Below are 16,922 nucleotides of genomic sequence, written 5' to 3'. Positions count from 1 at the left end.
AGTTCTAAACCGTCTTCTTCCAAAGAGAATGCATAAATCTACACTCTTTCAATCTTGACAATCATTATTCTTTCTCATTTTTATCAATCTGATGTATGAAAAATGACATATTATCTTTATTTCTTTGATTAGGGACGGTGAAGAAATCTTTCCATTCTTCCCGTTTGTGGTATTCAGGCAAAATACGGACTATAGCTACATTATGTATAGTACTCACCATGGTTTTAACTTTTCTTATTTTGCCAATATTTAATCATTGGAGGAGAAGGAAATGGCAACCCACTCCAGTATTCTTGCCTGGAAAATCCCAGGGACGAAGGAGCCTGGTGGGCTGCCATCTATGGGGTCACAGAGTCGGACACAACTGAAGCACTTAGCAGCAGTAGCAATCACTGGAAGTTTCACATACAAATTCAGACTACTACTTCTCATTTTTAAAAAAATTTTAAATGTGAGCACCACTGGGTCAACATTTATTAATGACAAAAACCAACTAGTGGTGAACAGAAGTTGTGCCCACACAGCGCTCTCCAACTCAACAATCTCATATATAATCCCTACTGAGTTCACTCATTTATGTTACCTGCCTGATCTCTTGCAGGAATTTAAATTTAGCATTCTACTGCTATTGAGTTACTTGGCTATATACTAGTTATGAGAATTCTTCCTATGAAGGATATGTGTGCGTGTGTGTGCACGCGCACGCACATATAAGTAATTATATATATAAAGTATTTCTTGTCTCAATTTTTAACTTAATGATATTGTTCATATATACATATATATAGGAATCGCAAAGTCTTAATCAAATGATAGCAATGTTTATCCTTGGTTGTAAGAATGGCTTTCACTTTTATTTATCTTTGTATCATTTTTTAAAATAAATACAAGAATTCCCTCCTTTTACAATCAGTGAGGGGGGAAAGAAAAAGCTATGTTCATTTTGGTTTTTTTTTTTTTTTTTAAATTGGCCATGTTCATTTTGAAACAGAGAATGGTAGTTCGGTTATGTTCTCTTTTAAACTAACAAAGAAAACTCTAATATACAATACCAGAGGAGGGCAACATAATAATCAAACCCATTTAAATTAGTCCACAATAGTTCATGAGGAGCCAAATATAGCCAATACTTCAGATTTGACTGCTTTACAAGCGATATTCAAAAGTGCCTGGAGCGATCTGATTCATATTGAAGTTATAAAACCAAATTTCTGAATACTGACAGTTCAGAAACCAGCTTTTTCTTCAATTATGAATATTTCAATTTTCATAAATATAAAAACTATAGTTTCATTCAGTCAACATTTAAAATATACTAAATGCCATGAACTGCACAAGGTGCCAAGTATGCAACCATAATAAAGCATATTATCCTTACCTGTAAGCTAACAAACAAGTGTAAAGGCAAAAACAGTGTGGTAAGAGCTGTTGAAGCACAAAGGCACTTATGAGCCTTGGAAAGGCTTCATCTTAAAGAGACAACACCTAAGAAGAGATCAACTATAAGAGTGGAAGAGGGCCAGGAATCCTAAGGTCATACTGACTCCTCTCTCTCCTTCATCTTTCATATCCTAACAATCACTAAATCCTACTCATTCTTCCCATAAAATTACTCCTGGCTCTTCAACTTCTCTTTATTCTCAATGCCACTACCCTGAGCCAGGTACACTGAACATTCTCCTGTAATAGCTTTGTAACTGGTCTCAAGCATCCACTCCCCATCTTATTCTTAATCTAATCACTACATTGTAACTAAAGTAATCTTTCAAATACTCAGGGATTTCCCGGTGGTTCAGATGGTAAAGAGTCTGCCTGCAATGTGGGAGACCCAGGTTCCATCCCTGGGTCAGGAAGCTTCACTGGAGAAGGAAATGGCAACCCACTCCAGTATTCTTGCCTGGAAAATCCCATGGATGAAGGAACCCAGCAAGCTACAGTCCATGAGGTCACAAAGAGCTGGACACAACTGAGCGATTTCACTTTCTTTCTTTCTTTTCAAATACTCAAATCTAATCAACCAACTATCCAAATTAAAACACCTGGATGGGAGAGGGGGTGGTCCCACAAACACAGCCCTCAAGATAAAATCCAAAATTCTTAGCAATAATTCTCAAGTCTTTCATGATCTGGCCCCTGACTTCAGCTACAACTCCAACATTCCCCACCTTATCCTCTGGTCACAAACACTTCTTTCCAATCCCCCAAGTTCTGCTATCTCTTGTCCCTAAGACTTTACATGAGCTATTTCATTTGATCAGAAACCAGCATAAAATGATCTCAGTTCATTTCCAAGGCAAACCATTCAATATTATAGTAATAAATGTCTATGCCCCAACCACTATGCCAAAGATGAATTGGAACGGTTCTATGAAGACCTACAAGACCTTCTAGAACTAAAACAAAAAAAAAGTGTCCTTTTCATCATGGGGACTGGAATGCAAAAGTAGAAGTCAAGGGATACCTGGAGTAACAGGCAAGTTTGGCTTTGGAGTACAAAATGAAGCAGGGCAATAGCTAACAGAGTTTTGCCAAGGAACACACTGGTCATAGCAAACACGCTCTTCCAACAACACAACAGACAACTCTACACATGGACATCACCAGACGGTCAATACCAAAATCAGATGGATTATATTCTTTGCTGCTGAAGATGGAGAAGCTCCAAACAGTCAGCACAAAAAAAGACCAGGAGCTGACTGTGGCTCAGATCATGAACTCCTTGCAAAAAACAGGCTTAAATTGAAGAAAGTAAGGAAAACCACCAGGCCATTCAGGTATGACGTAAATCAAATCCCTTATGATTATACAGTGGAAGTGACAAATAGATTCAAGGGATTAGATTTGATAGAGTACCTGAAGAACTATGGACGGAAGTTTGTGATACTCTACAGGAGGCAGTGATCAAACCATCCCCAAGAAGAAGAAATGCCAAAAGGCAAAATGGCTGTCTGAGGAGGCCTTACAAATAGCTGAGAAAGGAAGAGAAGCAAAAGGCAAGTGAAGAGGAAAGATATACCCATCTGAATGCAAAGTACCAAAGAATAGCAAGGAGAGATAAGAAAGCTTTCTTAAGTGAACCATGCAAAGAAATAGAGGAAAGCAATAGAATGGGAAAGTCTAGAGACCTCATCAAGAAAATCAGAGATACCAAGGGAACATTTCATGCAAAGATGGGCACAATAAAGGATAGAAATGGTATGGACCTAATAGAAGATATTATGAAGAGGTGGCAGAACTGTACAAAAAAGATCTTAATGACCCGGATAATCATCATGGTATGGTCACTCATCTAGAGCCAGACATCCTGGAGTGGGCCTTAGGAAGCATTACTATGAACAACGCTAGTGGAGATGATGGAATTCCAGCTGAGCTATTTCAAATCCTACAAAACAATGCTGTTAAAGTGCTGCACTCAATATGCCAGCAAATTTGGAAAACTCACCAGTGGTCACAGGACTGGAAAAGGTCACTGCAATGCCAATGAATGTTCAAACTACCTCACAACTGCACTCATTTCACATGCTAGCAAGGTCATGCTCAAAATTCTTCAAGCTAAGCTTCAACAGTACATGAACAGAGAATTTTGCAGATGTACAAGCTGGATTTAGAAAAGGCAGAGGAACCAGAGATCACACTGCCAACATCTGTTGGATCATTAAAAAAGCAAGAGAATTCCAGAAAAACACCTACTTCTGTTCCATGGATAATGCTAAAGCCTTTGACTGTGTGGATCACAACAAATTGTGGAAAATTCTGAAAGAGACGGGAATACCAGACCACCTGACCTGCCTCTTGCAAAACCTGTATGCAGGTCAAAAAGCAACAGTCAGAATTAGACATGGAAAAACAGACTAGTTCAAAATTGGAAGAGGAGTATGTCAAAGCTGTATATTGTCACCCTGCTTATTTAACTTCTATGCAGAGTACATTATGGGAAATGCTGGGCTGGAGGAAGTACAAGCTGGAATCAAGATTGCCAGGAGAAATATCAATAACCTCAGATATGCAAATGACACCACTCTTATGGCACAAAGCAAAGAAGAACTAAAGAGCCTCTTGATGAAAGCAAAAGAGGAGAGTGAAAAAGCTGGCTTACAACTCAACATTCAAAAAACTAAGATCATGGCATCTGGTGCCATCAGTTCATGGCGAATAGATGGGGAAACAATGGAAACAGAGACAGACTTTATTTTCTTGGGCTCCAAAATCACTGTGGATGGTGACAGCAGCCATGAAACTAAAAGATACTTGCCCTTTGGAAGAAAAATTATGATAAACCTAGACAGTACATTTATAAAGTATAAAATATTTTAAGTATTTGTATTTATCAGTGTATTTATATTTATCACTTTGCTGACAAAAGTCCTTCTAGTCAAAGTTATGGTTTCTCCAGCAGTCATGTACAGATGTGAGAGCTGGACCATAAAGAACGCTGAGCAATGAAGAATTGAGGCTTTCAAACTGTGATGTTGGAGAAGACTCTTGAAGAGTCCCTTGGACAGCAAGGAGACCAAATCAGTCTATCCTAAAGAAAATCAGTCCTGAATATGCACTGGAAGGATTGATACTGAAGCTCCAATTTTTTAGCCACCTGATGCGAAGAGCTGCCTCACTGGAAAAGACCCTGATGCTGGGTAAGACTGAGGGCAGGAGAAGGGGGTGACAGAGGATGAGACGGTTGGATGGCATCATCAACTCAACAAACATGAGGTTGAGCAAACTCAGGGAGACAGCGAAGGACAGGAAAGCCTGGCGTGCGATACAGTCCATGGGGCTGCAAAGAGTCAGACATGACTGAGTAACTGAACAACAACAATAGAAACAGGTTTACAGTTCTTCACTGAGATCCATGCACCCTTCAGATCTCAGTTTAAATATCAGGGAAGTCCTTCCTGACTACTCAAAAGCATTTCTGAATACTGTCTCCGCTCTCTGTGCTCCCACTTAAAACTTCCCCTATCAGAGTATTTTTCACACTGTATCATATTTGTCAGATTAGCTATTTCACTCCCTCATTTAAAGCAGTGGGAAAACAGGGAGCTTACTGTCTTTTTCACAGTTTTATTCTAATAGTTATAAAATAATACCTAACAGTTTAATTTATTGAAAGAATTGTTGAGTATTTGTTAACTTGGGCTTTATCTACCCTACTAAATAGCAGCCTTCCTACAGTTTTCCTCTTAAGTACTTTACAGCTTCAAAAATACTATGAACTTTTTATTAAACACACAATAAGCATGTAGTAAACACTTGCTGAAACCAGTTGAACAATAAGCAAAGACAAAAATCTTGTCTCATTGCATACTTCCCTATACTCAAAATTAAATCACTCAGATTTTTTAATGAATAACTAAAATGGCAAGATTTCAACTATTTTCGTTTGTTTATAAAGATCTGAAATGCTCCTTATATTCTTTTACTAGTTGAAAGAAATAAACTGCTCTCCCCTCCAAATCACATAATTCTATGTATTTTTGTAATTCAAGTTAAAAAAGGAATCTTCAAAACTGGAAAACCAAAGATTGAGAAAGTACCCAAAATTAACATGTTCAAGGGAACATTACTGTTCAGAGAGAAATGGAAAAACACTGCCCTAAGCAGCATGAATGAACATGATGCGAGAGTTAATTTTCATGCAGGCTAAAGAAATAGCTGTAAATAAATAAATTGTTCTATATTAGTCCATGTTAATTAGAATCAAGGCAAGAGTGCACAACTCATAGCATCTCTAAACTCATCTCTCCCCCTTTTCTAAAGAGGCAAGATGAAATAGTTTGGACTGAAATAGTTTGGACTAACATGCACGGAAACTAAGTATTATACAGTAACAAATACATGAGAGTTTTCCAAGAAATTTGGTATTCCTTCTTATGGGAAAGCACAAGATTTATTATGTAATTTTGATTCTGAGCAAACAAAAGTTTTGAGCAAAGAACTGAAAATCTGTTTACTCAACCTAAAAGTCAAGCCATAATTGAGATTACAGCTCTCTTGTACAACACTTCACTATATACATAAATTGTAAGATTCTCCAGCAAAATAAAAGGAAGAGGTGGGATGGGGGAATTTAAATGTCTCAAGATAACTAAGATATAATAATAAATGTCATATCTTGATCAAACTTAATCTGAAAAGTTCTTAGGCCACACAGTCTAAAGAAAAAGATTTGTGAATATTTGCTTTAACAGCCTTTCTTTCCCAGAACTCAAAACATGTCAAACAGAACCTAAGTGTTCTCAAAGAACACTTACTCTTTAACATGGGCTAATTGGCAATAAATCAAAAAGTTGGCTACCTAATTATCAGTGTAAAGCAAACGAGATAAAATGTAATTCCTATCTTAGGTTATATGCACTAAGGTGACTACAGTATTTTAAAAGTATTTTCAACTTAGAATTTGATTTTCAGTACTTTTAAGCTAAAAATTAATCTCATTTAATTGCTTTTTGTGTGTATAAACCCACATATTCCTTCACTAGATCTTATTTGATCATAAAGTCTGTCCATTACTCACTCTATAAACTATCAGAACTGTCAGGAAAAAAATATAAACAAAAATAAATTTACCACACACAGCAAGATTAGAGGACTGTGGTGTCAAGGCAGGTATATTACATTTAAGAGTCAGTATTTAATAAGTTGCCTTTATTATAAAACAAAGTTTTTCTTATATTCATATAGTTCACTTTTTAGACTATTTAGGTGAAGACCAGTATGCTCAGTTATTTATCTATTCATCCTAACAGCTGTTAAAACAGAATTTACATTGTGCATTTGGGGCCTTAATAATATAATCTCATTATCTCTGTATTACATTTTAAAAAATACCCCAAAGCAAAAGTCTTCCTCATACAAGATCAAAAAAAAAAAAAAAACATGGAACAGTCAAGCCCAATTTAACTTAAGGTTAATAAAGATTCTTTCCCATCAGAACCTACTCTAAATATGGAAAAGCAGCCCGTGCTTATAGATTTGAATATATATTAAAAAAAATTTTTTTTTTGCAATTTAACATATTAAATCTAACCAGTTCCCAACTGGTTAGATGTACTATCTACTACTATGTGACTATAATTGCAAAATGAGTCCCACATAGTTTACAGAAGCTTTAATGTAAAAAATTCTTACATCATAAAAATGTAAATCATTTAGTAATTTGCAGGTAGCAATTGATTTATTATTTAAATTATGCCAGAAAAAAAGAAAAAGCATTATTTGGCCATACTTAATTTCAATTACTCTCAGAAGCAACTCAAATATTATCAAATTGTTAATTATAAAAGCTGGGTAATGGTATGGTCAAAAAAAAGATGTGTCAATTAAGAAATTATTTTTATTTTTACACATGATCTACCTTTGAGGATTATTCAAAGAATTTGAACATAATGGGCTTCCCTGATGGCTCAGCTGGTAAAGAATCTGCCTGCAATGCAGGAGACCCTGGTTTAAATCTTGGGTTGGGAAGATCCCCTGGAGAAGGGATAGGTTACAACTTCAATTATATGAAACTTAATTTTAACTTTCTTTGATAAAATAAAAATCTTCAAGATCTTACTACAGAGTCATTATAAAAGTATCAATTAGCATAATATATGTGTGTGTGTGTGTGTGTGTGTGTGTGTAAATATCAGGTATAGTGAGCTCCAACTGAAAAAAGGCCAGATAAGTTTATTTTTGCATATAGATAATTAGTTATGCGTTAAAGCATTACTCACAGAGCTAACTCTATAAAAATTACATAGCTGACTTTAAAGGCTAATTTATTAAGTCCTTCCTTTTTCATATCACAAAATCTTTAAACTGAAACATTTAACTCTAAAATCCATTTGTCTGATAATAATAATTAGCATAGATCAACTCAGTACCTTTTTTAATTAACAAAATAAGCTGGTAAAAAGTATGTTTTATAAAATGCCTTGACAGTATACTATCCTGAACAATGGATATAAACTAGTTTCATACTTTACAGTTAGTTTCTAATCAGTTTCAGTATCTGTTTCTCACAGTCTGATACAATGCTGCAACTTCAGAGTTGCACAACATTCTGGGGGAAATGTATAAAATTATTTACATTGAAATACTTAGTCCTGTACACAAGCATCATGACAATTTCACAAGAGTGGTCAAACTTTTTAAATAAAAATATTAATAAATTTTAATAGAATTAAGTGTTTGTTTTAAAAACTGTGACTCCATTTTAAAGAATCATTGTTCTCAAGTCCCAAAACAATTTTTGCTTTTCATGCCTTATTTGCAACCTAAAATATTAACTGATTTATGTCACTCACTCACCCATTGACTATCATATTTGATCATCTTCAGGTTTTTCCTGCCCAATCCAAAGCCCAACACAGACTCACGTTCTGGACCTTCAATACACTTTGTTCTTGTCCTAAATACGCATGTTCTGTGTGTACTACTATAAGCTATTATATAACAGGAGGTGGGATAAATTAAAGAATACTGCAGCACTATAAGCCATTGAGCATGCTGAGTTTCCACAGTTGCTTAGTGGGTGTTCTGAAACTAGGCCATATTTCTAGTATTAAGAATTTCAAATCCCTACTTCCAAAGCAGAAATAAATGTTTTCAAAATTAAATCATAAAACCTTACTATTTTAAGCTGCCTGGTATATAAGTATCCCATTTCTATGACTTTAAAACTGTAATTAACACATGGTAGATAAACCAATATTTGTTTTAGCAACAAAAAAGGAAATAACTAGCTCTTTTACCTATCCTTATATAGTCAGAAAACACGATTACAAAACTAAGACAAAATAAATTTATATGAACCAGAACTAAAGCCCTTTAAGTGAAATATCAAATTCTTTATCCCAGAAGACATAAAGAAAACAAAGTTGAATTAAAAATAATATATTTCAGGTCATCCAAGCTGCAACATTCTACAGACTTCTAAAACAAGTATTATAACCTCCAATCTAATTTTTCTAGTCTAGGTTACCAAAAATGCCAAAAATAAACAATAAAACTTACTCTTTAAGGACTTCCCTCATAGCTCGGTTGGTAAAGAATCTGCCTGCAATGCAGGAGACCCAAGTTCAATTCCTGGGTCGGAAAGATCCTCTGGAGAAGGAAATGGCAACCCACTCCAGTATTCTCGCCTGGAGAATGCCATGGACAGAGGAGCCTGGCAGGCTACAGTCTATGGGATCACAAAAGTCGGACATGACTTAGCAACTAAACCACTACTCTCTTTAACAGTTTAAAAGTTGCTTTATGTCATTTTGTCATATCACTGCAACAGGTATGTTTTCATTCAAAACTGATAAACATGTTGTTACTCAGTTTTACATATTTCGTACCTCAGTACACAAAAGAAACACATGGTAGGTATAAAATCCAAAAGCTTTTAAGGCAGTAATAATATACTGCACTAAATCAGGACTTTCAATCATTTTCTTCAATTTAATTTTACTTAATAAATACTTACAATACCTACTATGTTTCATCTCATTAAGCAAATCTTCCCAATAACAAAAGGCTAACATTAAAACTGCAAGGAGATCCAACCAGTCCATTCTGAAGGAGATCAACCCTGGGATTTCTTTGGAAGGAATGATGCTAAAGCTGAAACTCCAGTACTTTGGCCACCTCATGTGAAGAGCTGACTCATTGGAAAAGACTCTGACGCTGGGAGGGATTGGGGGCAGGAGAAGGGGACGACAGATGATGAGATGGCTGGATGGCATTGAGTCTGAGTGAACTCCGGGAGTTGGTGATGGACAGGGAGGCCTGGCATGCTGCAATTCATGGGGTCGCAAAGAGTCGGACACGACTGAGCAACTGAACTGAACATTAAAACTTGTTATCATTTTAGATGGAAACCTTTCTGAAATACAATACCTGTTCCTGTGTCATTATCAAAATTTACCAACAGCAATTAATATCTTTGTCATGATCTTACATCATCGTTTTTGCTATACTATTCTACATATAAAACAGATGGCATCTTAAAAGACTTTAAGTATTTATCACATTAATTTATTTTTTAATGTCTTACGTCTGCTTTTTAAGTACTTTACCCTCGCTCTTATTTTCAACTTTCATAAGGCCTCTAGGAGTACCCTATCCTTTCTACATTTGGCTACCAAACTTTAAAGTAACTGTACATTATGAAATTTTAACGGAGAAGTCAACGGCAACCCACTCCAGTACTCTTGCCTGGAAAATCCCATGGATAGAGGGGCCTGGTGGGCTGCAGTCCATGGGGTCGCTAGGAGTTGGACACGACTGAGAGACTTCACTTTATTTTTTCACTTTCATGCGTTGGAGAAGGAAATGGCAACCCACTCCAGTGTTCTTGCCTGGAGAATCCCAGGGACGGAGGAGCCTGGTGGGTTGCCATCTATGGGGTCGCACAAAGTCGGACACGACTGAAGCGACTTAGCAGCAGCAGCATAAAATTGTAAAGATCCCTCAATTAAGGCCTAGGGGGTTCTAAGAGCAGAAAATGTGTTTAAGAGCAAAAGCATTATGATATCTTTGTCCTTTTTGGCCTGTTTGTTTGGGGGCCCTAGACAAATTTTCTATTAGAAGCCTTACAAAGTTAAGACATTGTGTACTGGAGAAATGGTAGTAAAGAGGACAAATACTTGATGCTCATCATGAAGCTTACAGTAATGCAAAAAAGACAAAGACATTAAACACATCATTACAAAAATGATGAGTATTATAAAAAGGCAATAACAGGTGGGAGACCTTAAAACAGGAGAATCTAACTAGAGATCAAAGGCTTCCCCAAGGATGTGATATTGGGGCCTGACCAGCAATTAGGAGGTTAGCCAGGTGAAGCGAGCATGGGGCTGTACCCAAGGAGATGACACCAGAAAGTTTCAGTTTCTTAAAAGATAACCTTGAGATAAGTGAGATGTTATAACATTTATATGGGAATTGCTAAAATGTGAAACATTTAAAAAGGAATTTCTCAGATTTCTATAAGGAAAATAACAGGAAGGACTGCTGTGCTTAGTTGCTCAGTCGTGTCCAACTCTTTGTGATCCGCCATTCTCTTTTGTCCATGGGGATTCTCTAGGTAAGAATTCTGGAGTGGGTTGCCATGCCCTCCTCCAGAGGATCTTTCCAACCGAGAGATCAAATCCAGGCCTCCCACACTGCAGGCAGATTCTTTACTGTCTGAGCCACCAGGGAAGCTCAACCAACAATACTGAAGTGTGTAGCCTATCCCTTCTCCAGGGGATCTTCCTGACCCAGGAATAGAACCAGGGTCTCCCATATTGCAGGCGGATTCTTTACCAACTGAGCTATCAAGGAAGCCCCAACAGGAAGGATTGAAAAAAAGCCAAGTATGAGAATGTTTTAAAATGGGAAACTACGGCACGCTGGGAGAGCCGAAGAGCCTTCATTTCATCCTCAAAAAGTATTAAATCACACTGCATGAAAAATTACTTTTTAATAGTCAAGTTCAGAGAACTTTTAAATCTTAAAAAACTTTTAAAGGCATACAAAGACTTCTAGCAGGCTACCAGGATATAACTACTGATCATACAGTCTGACTTTTAAGCAAAGAGTGGCACTCTGAAGTAAGTATGGAAAGAGGCTATTTTTAATGTTCTCAGAAGAGTGCATTTTAAATATCTGCGAAATAACTCACCATGAGTTCTAAGGAAGGAAATTCATAAATGTTACTCTTAACAAGATACATAAAAGCTGAGAAAAATATATTTAAGTATGATATGAGAAAAATATATTTAAATACTATTTTGAAACATTTTCTTATTATCCAAGTTCCATGCTTCAGAATTATTTCACGTTAGGCTGATATGTTCTTCTATTTAACTATGAAAATATACTTAGTTAAAAATTTTAAATAATAATTTGGAGCAGATTCCTAACATTAGTGCAGATCCATAGTTCAAGCCCCAAATTAAATGAGGCACAAAAGGCATACAATCTCTAAAGATAATAACTTTAATGAAAGCCTACTGTATCACTTAAAATATTAACATTAGGTCATAGATGGACTCCAAATTTATTCCCTGCAATTCTCCAAATGGACCTTAACATCTCTAACTTCTATGCTTTTTCTACCCTCCATCCAACTTATTCCTCAAGAGTTAGTTCAGGTTGTATCCTTCAGTAAGCACTGATGATTATACATGCAGTCTGAATTAATTCATCTGAGTTCTTCAGTGTATACTGCTACCAAAGCACTTGTCACACTGCAAAACAATTAACTACTGTTTGTCCCCTTCATGCAACAAACCATGAACTTACTAAATGCAGAAAACAGTATATTTATCTCTGTGCCTTTACAGACCGGGAAACGCACAGCACTCAGGAGAAGGTCTATGACATGAGTGAGTATGAAACTAGTGAGAAACACTTACATAACAAAACTTAAAGGTTAACTCAAAAACTATCTGCAAAATGGTAAAATTCCTGAAGGCAGTGTTGTACAACACAAAACCGGAAACAGAGAAAGCCCAAATTTAACTGATGAAATTAACTCCAAATTCTAGACATCACCCATGTCAGAACACATCATTTCTACCTACAAGGCATTAGAAAAACTGAAAGAAAAAATATTTATCTGTCAACGGTGAAATTACTTAACTAAACTTGCAAGATTTATAAAGTACTTGAGGGCAAATAAGATGCTTAAATTGTGTGTTCACAGTGCTATGAACATTAGAAGATAGACATTCCAAAATATTTCATAGTAGTCTTTCACATAGGGACAAATCATACCCTCTTTTAAGGTCATCTATAATGTTTTAGCTTCAAGCAATATCTTCTTTATTTCCAATAAAAGAAACTTTAACCTTTTCTAGCATGAACTACTTTCTGTGACCAGTTATGATATTTACAAAAGTTGGAATGAGATACGTAGTGTGAAATAATCTAATTAGTTCTTTAAATCTTGATAATGGGAACATCATACTTTCTCAAAGAGCACATATGTTAGCAACATCTCAAAAGCTGAAGAGCCCTCTGCAATTAGAATATGCTTTTCATACACTAGAACTTTGATTTGCTGAGTTAAAGATGATGTGCTAAAAAACTGGGAACCAGGAGAAAATGCCAAAGACAGAAGAAATATTATGTTAAAATAATGCAACTACATATTTTAGAACATAAATTAGTTTCTTAGACTTACGCATGTTCTTTTCTACCTGCGCTGGTTGACAATTACATTTCAGAGCACTCCAATACTTAAAGCACACTATAGGTCAACTTGTGACAGAAATTTTTAATATTTTAAAAGTCAGAGTTGATAGTAAAATACAAAATTTAACTACTGTGTTAACAGAAAAAAAAATTTCCAGAAAGATATATAGTACATAGCCTTGATACAACGTAAAATTCAGAAGACAGGAATAGCAAACCTGATCTATATATTCTTTAGTCAGTAAAAGATTTAGCCTTAAATTATAATATGCCTAATGCTTAATGTGAAATATGTAATGCAGGAAATATAAGTCAAATAATAAGCAAAAACAGCAAATTTATTTGCAGTACTCCTTTTTCAAGTATCACATAGAAGTACTTTATTATTCTGCTGCTAAATTACAGCCCATTTCTAATTCATCTATAACAAAGTATTACTAATTCCCCACGGATCTTATTAGGAAATATCAAAGTTTTATATCTAAGTTTCCTCTCCTAATTGGTATCTTATAATCCAGTTCAAGAACACCTTCACCAAGCCCAAGTTACAGAACCTCAGAATTCACCGAAGGACAGGAGTCAGCTTGTTTTTCTGTTGTTTTTTATTGTTTTGAGAGTGTTTTGGTCTTGTGATTTTTTTAATTACTATAAGCATATATTCTGTTTTTTCATTCATGAAAAATACATAAACGATACAGTGAACTGAATCCTATGAAGATATAGTCTTTCATTTAATCTTCAACCTCCAAAGAAATTCATTCTTATATCTGCATGCCCAGGTTAGTGTATATTTTTCAGTTAAAAAAAAAAAAACACACACACAAAAAACACAACAGATTCTGGTATTCTTTTCTCATATGATATTTAAAATCTAAAAACTATTTAAACTGTTTAAAGAATACAAGTCTTACAGAAATATTAAATTACACAATATTGATAATCCAGCATATTTTTAAAACAAATATGACTGCAATTTAACTGCCTGGATAACAAGGAATTTCAATTTTCACGCTTGCCCTCAAAATCCATACAGGTAACGCAAGGCAAAAAAAAATATACCAGCAGTTATTCAGAAGCCATCTTTGGGAGCATTCCACCTAGAATTCCAGTTTATTATCTCTCTTGAATATGGGAGAAGCCCTCTCCCAAGTCACTGAAGAAACAAAAAAAATTCAAAAAGTATAATTCCAGCCAGCATAACAAAAGAATTTATGATTTTAGTGTTCCGTTTGAAAAGTGAAATGTTTCAAATTTCTGACTGGTTTCTAGTTCACAAGTTGCTGTGTCTTGTTACCATTATCAAAACAGTTCTGATCAACTTTCTGAATATGGTAGCTTAAAAACTCAAAAAAAAAAAAAAAAAACCCAGCTGCAAGTTATTAATGTATTTCTTAACATCACTCTTTAATCCATTACCATTCATAACAAATGAAAGAGAAAAATCTTAAAAACAGCTGAAAAATTGTATTAACAATCAAGAAATCAGAAAACAAATGCCAACCTGAGATCAATGTGTTTTTCAAAAACTGAACAAACGCCGGGAAAACGTAGTAACCTTAGAGATAGGCCATGTCCGTTATTTCCAAACTGGCATTTCAAGAATATAGTTTTATATGTCAGCTTTATGTTACATTTAAACCATTAGACAAAGCCTTTATTTCTCTGTGGTCTACTTTAAAATGCATATGCATAATTAAAACTTTTACAGTGTGCCTGAGGTGCAAATTAGTATTTAAAAGATTATCATATTCAGTCTAAGATCCTTATGTAGGTAGGGAATGGTCATTTTCATAATTATTCCTAATAATTCTTGTCACTGTCACACAGAAAACACTTAACAAATTCAAACTATGAACTTTAAGTTTGCTGAATGTCACAAATTGTACTCAATAGCTAAATCTCAAATACATAGTAACAGACAGTTACAAAGGCTATAACATGTAAAGGTGAGGGTAGAGATTAGCAACTAATAAACTGAGGTCTTTAAGACAATCTTTCTTAAAGGGTTGATGATGTAAAAATTACTTGGTGACACAAGTGTACTCTAAGATTCTGAAAATCTAACAAAAAATAGTTTTAGATACAACTATCCATTACTCCTGAGTACTGAGCAAGGAGAAAGTGCTGACATTTACGAAGAAGTGTATAATACTGCACAGGTGTAAGCTTAGATATAGACTGGTGGTACTTATCGTGAGGGAAGCAAATACTATACAGTCCACATCTGCAACCCAATTTTGCTTCAGCATCCCTAGAGACTTAGAAAACATTTTTTGGGTAGATTGCAAAATATTGCTTCCTCTTTTATTCTCATCACCCCCATTATGATACAAAGCAACAGAAAAGAAAATCAAATCACCAACTGAAAGGGCTGAAAGCTTAAACACACACACAGACACACACACAAAAGCATCTTCTTTCCAACTACTGAAACGGTATTCATTTCACCTGTTTGTAGATCCACACTAACACAATTACACAAACCCTCTGCTGATTTTTGAGGGGAAAAAAAAAAAAAGGAAGGCAATTAATGGCTTGGAGTCATTCTTCTTCTACCTAGGAAAGGAGGGGAGGGAGGTGGTACAAAACAATGGATACTGAAGGGCTGGGGGAAAATCGTTTTGTCCCGAAGCCTCTAGCATTGGGGGGGGGGGGGGGGAGGCGGGGAGAAGAGTACTTTTCCTCTACCCCTAAAAGCCTCCGGGGAAAAAGGCTGCCATTAGGCATGTCCAACAGAGCACTCTTGGATGCCTACAACTCGCTTCACCAAGCAACACACCCAAAGCCGACTCACCACTCTTCACGGAACCGAGAGGAGACAGTGAGCGCGGTGGGCTTTGGGGAAGGGGCGAGGAAAGACTCCACCCCGTATCACTACCGCTGCGCCAAGGCCCCCGCCAACGATTCGCACGCCCACGGGGCGCCCCGCAGCCTGGGCCCGGTGACCCCAGGAGCCTAGTGGAGCGAGACTATCCTCCGGGCGCCCCCGGCCCCGGCCCTTGCGCCGGTTAGTCCTCGCCCGGGCGCTGTCCCGGCCGGCCGCCCGCCCGCCGCCACCGCAGGCCCGGCCCCCGGACACTGTCAGCCGGCCGGCTCGCTCTCGGTGCTCGGCTGCGGGCCCCACAGGAGAGTCAGCTCCCAGGGCCCGGGCCTCCCGGCGACAGCACCCAGGAAAACGGCGGCGGCGGCGCCTCCTAGGGCCCCGGCACCTCGGGCCTCGCCCCGGCCCCGCCGGCTCGCGCCTGTCAGGACGCGCGGGGCCTCCCCCTACCGACCGACCGCCCGACGGACAGGAAGGAAGGCAAGAAGAACCGGCCAACAGGCACCCTCCCGCCTCGGCGGCCCCTGGTTACCGTCAGGAGCCCGGACTTCGCCATCCTCCTCACTCGCCCTCCTTCCTCCTCCTCCTTGGAAGCGACGCTGCCCAACCGCCGCCCCCCGCCCGCCCCTCCCCCACTCGCCCCGCCCCGCCCCGCCCGCCCCTCCACACACTCTCGCTTCTACCGCCCCGCCCCACCTCTCGAGTGCAGGCCCGTCAATCGCCGGGGAAGAGAAACAGGCGGGGCCAGAGCCGCCAACGCTGCCCAATCAGACAGACGTACTGTCGCCAGCGACGCTACCCAATCAGAATGAGGTATTGGCGCCAGCTTCCCTCTCTGCGCCCTTTTCCTTTTCTCTGCTCCTGGACGCCCTCTCTCCCGCCCACTGGGCGCCGCTGGCTGGCTGGGCCACAGAGAGAGCCTCCAGCAGGGTAGAGTGACAACTCTCAA

General features: G+C 37.7%; 1 protein-coding gene across 4 annotated transcripts in view; it reads right to left on the bottom strand.

Moving 5' to 3' along the window:
* The window catches only part of SHOC2 (SHOC2 leucine rich repeat scaffold protein), an 87,433-nt gene that overhangs the window by 70,126 nt on the left and 385 nt on the right, over nucleotides 1-16,922 (bottom strand). The window contains exon 1 of one of the 4 annotated variants that reach the window (XM_061403439.1): nucleotides 16,670-16,869. The exons of 1 other annotated variant lie outside the window; for it this stretch is intronic. The gene's annotated coding sequence lies outside the window, so the exon portion shown is untranslated. Of the gene's footprint in view, nucleotides 1-15,946; nucleotides 16,472-16,505; nucleotides 16,617-16,669; nucleotides 16,870-16,922 lie in introns of those variants that run through there. 2 more of the 4 variants (XM_061403437.1, XM_061403440.1) reach the window with 2 other exon arrangements.

The sequence above is a fragment of the Bos javanicus genome, chromosome 26 (genome assembly GCF_032452875.1).
Source record: "Bos javanicus breed banteng chromosome 26, ARS-OSU_banteng_1.0, whole genome shotgun sequence".
In the NCBI taxonomy this organism is placed as follows: Eukaryota; Metazoa; Chordata; class Mammalia; order Artiodactyla; family Bovidae; genus Bos; species Bos javanicus.
This window is presented reverse-complemented; position numbering and strand designations above follow the sequence as displayed.